The following is a 9,518-nucleotide window of genomic DNA, read 5'->3' as shown; positions in this document are numbered from 1 at the left end:
AAAAATTAACAACAATCAACAATAAGTCGATAATTAACTTAAAAAAGTAACAAGCTAAAATTAATTCAAAGAATTAACAACAATCAATACTAATAAACTCAGAAAATAATTAACTCAGACAACAATAAACTCAAAAAATTAACGACAATCAACAATAAGTTAACAATTAACTTAAAAATTAACAAGCTAAAATTAATTCAGAGAATTAACAACAATCAACACTAATTAACTCAAAAAATAATTAACTCAGAAAATTAACAACAATCAACAATAAGTCAATAATTAACTTAAAAAATTAACAAGTTAAAATTAATTCAGAGAATTAACAATAATAAACACTAATTAACTCAGAAAATAATTAACTTAGACAACAATAAAGTTAGAAAATTAACAACAATCAATAATAAGTCAATAATTAACTTAAAAAATTAACAAGTTAAGATTAACTCAGATAATTAACAACAATCAACACTAATTAACTTAGAAATCAATTAACTCAGACAATAATAAACTCAAAAAATTAACAATCATCCAAAATACCATCAACTCAAAACAAACCATAAACTACACCCTAGCTACCTAACCTTATTTAATTTCTAATTACACTAAATTAATATAACAAACTCCAATTACACACTTCATTAAAAGTTTTAATCAATAATTTAATAAAATTTCTAACAAAATCCTAAACAAAAAATCTAAAAAAATACAAAAAATTATAAAAAAAATTATCTCTGATGGTGACTGCAGAGCGGTGGAAACGTGATGATGACAGGAGGAAACAGTAAAACCTATAGTGATGGAGTTAGGGTTTAGTAGCCAAAAGAAAAAATGAAAAACAACCTTACCTTGGCGCGGTAGACCTCAGTCATGGTGATCGCGATGGCCTCCGATCAATGGTAACAGACACCAATAGTAGTGACACGGCGGAGACTTTTCACAGAGACTCCAGTAGCAGCGACAACGAGAATATGCAACGACAATGTTGCTTACCAGTGGCGACGACAACTCTAGGTGCTGGCGGCGCACCCTTTTTCATTGGACCAGAGGGAGAGAGATGAGAGAGAAGAAAAGAAGAGAGATAGAGAGTTTGTAGGAGTAAAAAAGAAGAGTTTCGCATTTGAATTTAATTCTAAATTTATTGTCGGATTTACCAGCAGAAAAATTCGACGGTAAAGTGCGTGTTCGTCATTGCCTAAACGATGCATTTCACTAAATCTTGTTGTCGTCGAAAAATTTCAGGCACTAATAAAATTAATTTTCGCGTCTCCATTTTTGTCAAATTTAGCAATGAAATTTTAAATTTGACAGTAATTTACCTGAGAAACGAATTTTTATTTATATATGTCAAAAAATCTATCACTAAATCCGATAATAATGTCTATTGCTAAATCTAATGGTACTTAACATTTTTTTATAGTGAACCTGTAAACTCCGCTACCAGTAAATAATTAATTAATAAATTGAATTTTTAGTAGGAAATCTAAAAATGTAAAACTAATATCAAAATAGGATAGAGCTCATTGAAATGAGAATTTTGATACCAATTTCAAAAAATTTGGTCCAAGATTAGGTCAAACGGACCGAACCGGTTGAACTGGATCCAAAATGGGCTCAAGGCCCAACCAAACTCAGTATAAAACACTTAAAAGAACCCCCTCTGTCCTCTCTTAATCATCAAACACGCTGAATGCAGCTATGGGAGGGGAGAAGAAGAGGCAAACCTTAACCTCATCTTCAAACCTTGATAACTTTTGATCCGGAGCTCCGATTGACGAGCCATTTGCGGTCACGCATTGGGCTCGTTGAGCTCTTCAATTCTATCCAAACAAAATAGTAGGTAAATTGTGTTTGCCTAGCTCCATTTCTGCTGGTATATGAATTTTGGGTTTAAGGCTTGAGGAACTCAATTCCTTGATAATTTTTATGTTTTAGGGGTCCACTAGACTTGATTCCTTGTAGGTATTGCTCAAGGATCAGTGGGTAAAGGTAAGAGATCTCAAACCCTAATAGAATTTTTGAATTTAGGCATTTGGGTATTGATTTGTTATGTTTGGAAGTGGTAATTGTGGTTTAGGTAGTGTGTATGTGAATGTTGATGCTTGTTGAAGTTTGTTGGTGATTTTGGAAGCTTGGAAGTGGAGTTGTGAGGCTGAAAATCTGAGCTTGGTAGTGTTGGAGCCCCAAGTTATTGAAGAAAAGTGAATTAAAAGTGTTCCGGGTTGAGCGAGAAATCAGCCAAGGTATAGTTTAAGTTTCGCACATTTAATATTTACGGTGTTGTGAAAACTTAGGTTAGAGGAACCATAAGATAAGTTGAATTGGTTATTGTACTTAATGATTAGTTTTGTAATGTTGTTGGAATATATTTGTTGATGGATATGTATTGGAATTTTGAGGTGAGGAAGTTATTAATGGTATGCTCTTGTTTTTATTTATGATGGATTATGATTGGTGTTCGTGAATAAAGATTTGTTATATGAGTTGATGGAGTAATGTATGAAGAGTTAATAAATGTGTTAATGGAATAATGTGTGTGAAGGATTGATGGGTGCATTAATAGAATGGTTTATGTGAAGGGTTGATAATTGCTTAAATGAAATGGTTTATGTAAAGGGTTGCTTATATATGTAGATATGATATATGTTAATGCAAAGTTGTGGATATGGCTCATTGGAGTGGTTAATGGTAGCTTGAAATGGTTGTTGATGAGTTGAGATTGGTTATGTTAGCAATATGTAGGTTTAAAAGGTAAGGATATATGAATGTGGTGAAAATGGGGTTTGGAAGAGTTTTGATAAAAAGTGATTTTGGGTGAACTTTGAAGGTCCATAACTTTCTCCTCAAACTTTGATTGAGTTGTGATTTTTTGCAAATAAAAGATAGTTTTAAGAGCTTTTGATTGATATCAGCTTTGTGGAAAATGGAATTTTTTAGGGAAAGTTATGGATGTTGCAAGTTCAGTGTTTAAATCTGTGTTCAGGATAGCCAAAATTGGTTTGCTGCAGGCTTTTTAGGCATTCTGCCCATTTTTAAAATAACGCCCACCCACGCGTACGCGTGGCATGGAATTTTGGCGACGCATGTACGAGAAGCATGCGTATGCGTGTGTACATATTCATGCGTACGCATGACTCATGCGTACGCGTGACTTAATGTACGCGTGGATGCTGCTTGCTGCCAAAAATTGGTTTTGACTGTTTTAAACCAATTTTTCACTTCTAAACCTCTATTTTTTCCCTTTTAGGCTTAAGGTATGGTACTAAGACCAGTAGCTAGTTAAAGCTTGGAAAATAAGATAACTTGAGAATGAAGTAAGAGGTAAAATAAGGAGCTTTATAAAGATGAGAATGTTAAAGGAAGTTTAATGACATGGTTTGATGAATGATGACATAATGATTATAAATATGAAATGGCTTATGAATGATGATATCTGAGATATGAGTTCTCTGGGTAAGAGCCATGGCTCGCCACCACGTGTTCCAGGTTGAATATCGATACTCTGTTGATCCTATGTCGTAAGGGTGATCGGGCACGTATAAATTCCCGGGTATGAATAGCCCCATTGAGTGATTATATGATGATTGAATGTGAACTCTATACATAGACTCTTGGGGATGCACGACGGGGGACAGACTAAGGTTTTCGAACTTGTCGGGTTGGCTGGATAATCAACATATGGGCCCCATCAGCCATAGGACAGGCATGCATCATATGCATTTGTTTGTTTTGATTGTTATGCATTCCCTGGGTTTGCCTAATTGATATATATCACTTGCTACATGTTATACTTGCTACTTGTAATTATCTGCTCATTATTTGTGCGTGAACTTGTTTGATTGCTTGTTTCTGTTGCATTATGGATGATGAAGGAATAGAGGAAATAGAGAAAATGGTTTGGTGTTAGATTAGGATTGAAATTGAATAAGTTAGGTAGATTTAGAATACCTACCCCTGTTTATAGCTTTTGTTTAGTAATTAAGTTGGATAATTGTATAACGGAGTTCTAGGATTACCTATGGCATTCTCAAGACCTTATTTATTATACGCGTGGCACTTGTACCATACTGAGAACCTCCGGTTCTCATTCCATACTGTATTGTTGTTTTTCAGATGCAGGTCGAGGGGCTCCTAGCTAGACGTCTGGATCCTGGGAAGCGAAGTAGTCCTTGGGCGTATTTTGGTTTACTGTTTGTATATGTATATATATATATATCCTCCGGCCAGCCTTAGCTTCGTAGACTGAGTCAGGGACTAGTTATGCTATTTTCTTGGCTTTCCTTTATTCTTGGTTTAATTACTCTGCAAGTCCCTATAGTTTCACCAAATTTTCAATTAGGTCCTTATACTTTTTTTATTTTTAATTGGGTCCTTAGACGTTAATTTTTTTTTTCAATTTAGTCCCTGTCGTGTTTAAAATAACAGAATATTCTGTTAAAAAATAGAATATTCTCATAATTAATTTAGAATAACTAATTAAACACCTCTCTATTTTTTTAAAATGCCAAAACAGTCCTTGGTCCCCAAAATGAGAGATCCCTTGCTAGCCCTAACTTTCTCTGTCTTTGTTGGAGTTGTGCACAAGGATGCTGTGAACCGCTGACTTGTCCGCCACCACGATCGTGAACCCGTTACCCACCAAGCCAAATACGCACTCCATCTTCTTTCTTTCTTTGTTCTTCTTTTTCTTCTTTTCTTCCTCACTTCACGAATATCTTTATCTTCTTTTCCCCTCTTACGGCGAAATAGGGAACAGTAAATTCTTAGCGTTTCTCCTCCGTTCGTTGGTTTCATTATCCATCTGCATCGTCGTCCATGGCGGTGTGAGTGTATGTCGGTTGGCGGTCTTCCATGGCTTCTGATATGCTCTGTAGTGTTCGTTCGTCTGCTCTACTCTGCTCCACGTTGTTCGTCCGTGGGTTTCGTGGCGTTCTCTCACCGAGCTGCGCATTGCTGCCTTCAGTCAATATGCCAAAACAGGTAACGAGTTAAATTTTTTTGTTTGTTTTTCAAAGTTGACGAAACAGATTTAAACATATGATAATTTTTTTGAGATATTGAATTTTGAGTTGATTACGAAAAATTTAGGAACCACCCTTGAGGGAAGCTATATGGAAGAAGTCTAAGGATAATGCGCCAAAGATGGAGGCTCAGATTTCTAAGGATATTGTGCCATTCAATTTCTTAACACCAACGAGGATCATAAGAGATGCAATTCTTGGAGTCGGAAGCCCGGCTCTAGTAGTGGTGTCCGAGGGTGCAAACACCATGGATGTAGGTAGGACTGTGTTGGTTCAGACAGAGCCAAGAACTAGGTTGGATGCAGGAACTTGGGGGACCATTGAGGTTGGCCTCGGTTATTGCATTGCTGCAGCAGTGGCTTGTCCCGATTGACTTATTGTTGTAGTTGAAAGGGATTTTAGATTCAGATTTAGTATCATTGAAGTTGAGGTATACTATATACTGCTGAACCCATACTTATTGATGTCCTTATCTTTAGTTATGTTTTCATCTATCATATAGTGGAATGGTTCTTATTTTAGTCTATACAACATTGTTAAGTAACAACCAGTATGAAAAGTGTATGAAATTGAGAATATGATGATTGACTCTATTGATTCACGCATGTCTCAAATACATGTTTATAGAAACAACTTAAGGTCTAACCACAAATCGTAAAACGCTAGCAGAAATTTTTACTGCAATTGTTTTGAACTAGGATTTTTCATGAACTCTTTTATGTTTCTATCCATAGCTAGTAGTTCTGTGATAGATAAGATTACATAAGATGGTGTAATTACTATGCGACAACCCAAAATTCCAAGTTTTAGGAGATTTTTTACTAGTTACTAGTGAGTACTGAGTACCGAGCAATGGTAAAGGTAAATTATAAACGAATCTTGTTGTCCTGAATTTGTCAGGATTATTTACAAGAGTCCTTTTTTTTGGAAACTAAATTATAAAAAGAGTCTGTGACTATTGATGCTGTTTGTAATGGTTTAATCCAGGAATGTGGAGTGAAAATTCTAGAGGTGTATATGGTGGTGACTAGAGAACCTCCGAAGAGTTGAATGGACCTCACAAAGATGATCCTGCTCCGACTTCCTTTGTTTCAAAAGTAGGCTACAGGCTACCATGCTTTGATTGAAACTTTTGGTGGACTATCTTGTTGGGACACCTGATGAACTCAATTTTGCTCTTTATTGTTGATCCTATGCTGGTTGAGAGAGTGCGAGTGGGAGGCTACAACACAAGAACTGATTTATAGATTATCTGTATCACACTGAAATTATGTTTTCTATGGTTTTCATTTTTAGATTTCAAATTTCAATAATACAAATTACATAATCTTGTGGTTTTCTATGGTGTACCATAATATAATAAAAACACAAACTATATTTCATGAATCCACACAAATGTAAAATATTATATGATCATAATAAATACTTGAATAATAGAAATTGAATTTTATATATACTTATTACTACTATTTCTGTTTCATTTTATCCATTCTTTTTTTTCTATATGTTCTTTAAAAATAAGGTATTTTAAAAGTAAAAAAAAAAACTATTTTTGGTACAATTTGTATATAAATAAGCAAAAGAATGATAGTGACAAAATAAAAAGGATTATAGGAATATTTTTCATGTCGTAGAATCATTGAATAGGGATTATAGGAATATCTTTCATTGAATATTTATAGTTTCATCGAATTTTCAATTAGGTCCCTATACTTTTTTTCTTTTCAATTGGGTCACTAAGGGTATATAAGTAATTTCACAATTCACTAACATTTTTTTGACGTTTAATATTAACAGGGACTAAATTGAAAAAAAAATGTACAGGAACCCAATTGAAAAGAAAAAAAAGTATAGGGACCTAATTAGAAATTCGGTGAAACTATAAGGACCTGCAGAGTAAATAAACCTTTATTCTTTTGCTTATCTTTATCATGTTCCTAATAGGTTTCTTAGCACGCAAGTAATCCTTTCATGAGCGTTGCGCTTTTTATTTTGCGATTTTGTTTTACCCATTTTTTTCAAAGCTCCTAATTAAATATCTTTTTCTTTATTGTTATTTTATATATATATATATATACTATTCTTAGAGGTCGTAATACTTTACTATCTTAGTTCTATGACTTAAGCATAGGAACCTAATATATTTTACACCTTTATTCTATATTTTACTATTTCATTAATTATTTTATTATTTCATTCCTTCTTTTTGTTTTTTTTTTTGTTCGTATTGAAACGTAATACCTAATATATAGATATTTGTTTAAAAAATAAGACTAAAATTTATAGAATCATAATATGAAATTGTGATAGATCATTTTCTATGATTCTCAAAAGAGCAATGCTAGGGGGCTAGTACTTTTTGGGATTGGTAGCCATCAAATAACCATCAATAATGATTTAATGGTGTGAGATTGGTGTAAGATTTCATCCAATGTCTCACCTTTCTTTGTTGGTTACATGCTGGCCAAAATTCAATAAAATTGCTGGCCCCTTAGACTTTTCCTTCTCAAAAAATTGTCATAGGTAAGTGTTACATTGGGTAACCAGAGATTGCTGGGCTGGACTCGTAAGGTTGGCCCAATCGTTTGAGGAAGAAGGCCTTCAGGTTAGTTCCAAGCTAGGAGCCTTCGTTCGACTTGTGAGTGAATGAAGGTCAGGGGGGTGGTACCTGCAAAGACACTCCGATGCCTAAGTAAGCAAGGGCCTAAGCAAGTTTAGAGAGTATTGAAACTTAGAGATACTTGAAGGGTGTTAGTGTATTTATAGTGGTGAACCAATAACCATTGTTGATGTAGTTCCTCTTTTTGAGGAGGATAACCATCCCTTTATCTTAGGGAAGTTGAGATATGGCTCCTGGAAGTGGGTTGAGAGATTTTAGGGGTAGTTACTAATTTGAATATGTATTATCTGCCAGCTAATCTGACTCCCGACTTCCTTTTTAGTGGAGCTTGCGTTGAGTCCGACCTCATGGGAGGAGGTCGGTTGTGGGGGGAGGCCAATCTATGGATTGGGCCTCTTTGTCTTATTTGGTCCTGGGCCTTAGTGTTGGGTCAGGGTATGAACAGTGCCCCTACTCGAGTCCAAGTTTTTTTATGAGTTGGATTTGAGTATAAAACTCGGAGTTGTAACCGACGTGCTGAGGCACGACGTGATTTTCAGGGACCGACGTGATTTAAATTGTCGCATCTAATCAAACGTCGCGTCCTTTGGGGTTTTGAGCATTTATGCGCGGGGAGCAGTTACATTGGTAACGGTGCAGCTTTTAAATGGTTGTGTCTTTTTACCTTTATGCCCCTAACGTGTTTATAAATACTTCTTCCCTTTCTTTCCCTTGTTTCGTTTCTGAAACTTTCTTACTTACGCTTTTTGTTGTTCGAAAGAAGAAAAACTCATTTCTTTTCGAGTGCTGTTGCATCTATCTTCTGCGTGAAACAAAAAAGGTCAGTTTCTTTTCCTTACTATTTCTTTACAGAATGCTTTATGCTTACATGTCTTTGTTTGAAGGAGGGTTGGCTTAATTTTTCTTAGTACTTCTGCTGGTTTTGAAAAACTTGCCTCAGACCCTTAGAGCCCCTATTTTGATTTTTTCTTTTTTTGTAGGAATTGTCACCCCTTTTAGAAAAAGATGTCTACCCTAGAGTCTCTTTTATCATGGGTTGATAGCACTATTCTGGGGGAGAGCCCTCTGGTAGATACTGACTACCTTGTTGATTTGCGTACTCATCACAGAATCTGTGTTCTTGATGATGATGAGTTAAAGTACGAATTGGTTGCCCCGGGTCCGGAAGACCGGGTTTGTTTTGGAAGAGCCTCTGATGCAGAACCTCACTTTTTATTTATTTATGAAAGCTTGTTCACCCGCTTGGGTGTTCTTCTTCCTTTTTCCGATTTTGAGATAGCCATTTTATCTCATTGTCGTGTAGCCCCTACTCAGCTTCACCCCAACTCTTGGAATTTTCTGAAAATTTATCAATTCATCAGCCATGCACTAGATTTTCCGACTTCTTTAAGGGTTTTCTTTTTTCTTTTTCACATGACCAAGCCCTTCAGTGGGCAAAATAACAAATAGCAATGGGTGTCTTTCCAGGCCATACAAGGCCGGAGAATTTTTACCCCTTTTTGATGAATCCTTCCATGACTTTAAAAACTTCTTTTTCAAAGTGCAAGCTGTAGAGGGTCACCACCCCTTTTTCCTGGATCAAAATTCTTCTCCTCGCTTTTTCCTGTACTGGTTAGAGGCCTCTCTTTGCGAGAAAAATAGTTTGGATGATTTGGATGAGGTGGAGGCGGCTATTGTTGGGTTCCTCCAAGAAGTATGGGGGAGAGCCACTTATCTGGATACAAAAAAGTTCCTCTAGGGGTCTCCGACCTTTGTGCAGGCCCAATTAGGTAGCGTCATATTTGTCTGTTGGGTTTTCCAACCTGATGGTCACCCGAGTTGTTTTCTCCGACTTGTTTAGTGACTTTATTACCTAATGGCTTTTGCAAAGATGGCGA

The 9,518-nt window shown here is 35.7% G+C and overlaps 1 pseudogene; it reads left to right on the top strand.

The window, feature by feature from the left end:
* The first annotated feature begins 4,851 nt into the window (after positions 1–4,851).
* On the top strand, positions 4,852–6,210 carry LOC127746691 (2-hydroxyacyl-CoA lyase-like; annotated as a pseudogene).
* The last annotated feature ends 3,308 nt before the right edge of the window (positions 6,211–9,518 follow it).

The sequence above is a fragment of the Arachis duranensis genome, chromosome 4 (genome assembly GCF_000817695.3).
Source record: "Arachis duranensis cultivar V14167 chromosome 4, aradu.V14167.gnm2.J7QH, whole genome shotgun sequence".
Lineage (NCBI taxonomy): Eukaryota > Viridiplantae > Streptophyta > Magnoliopsida > Fabales > Fabaceae > Arachis > Arachis duranensis.
This window is presented reverse-complemented; position numbering and strand designations above follow the sequence as displayed.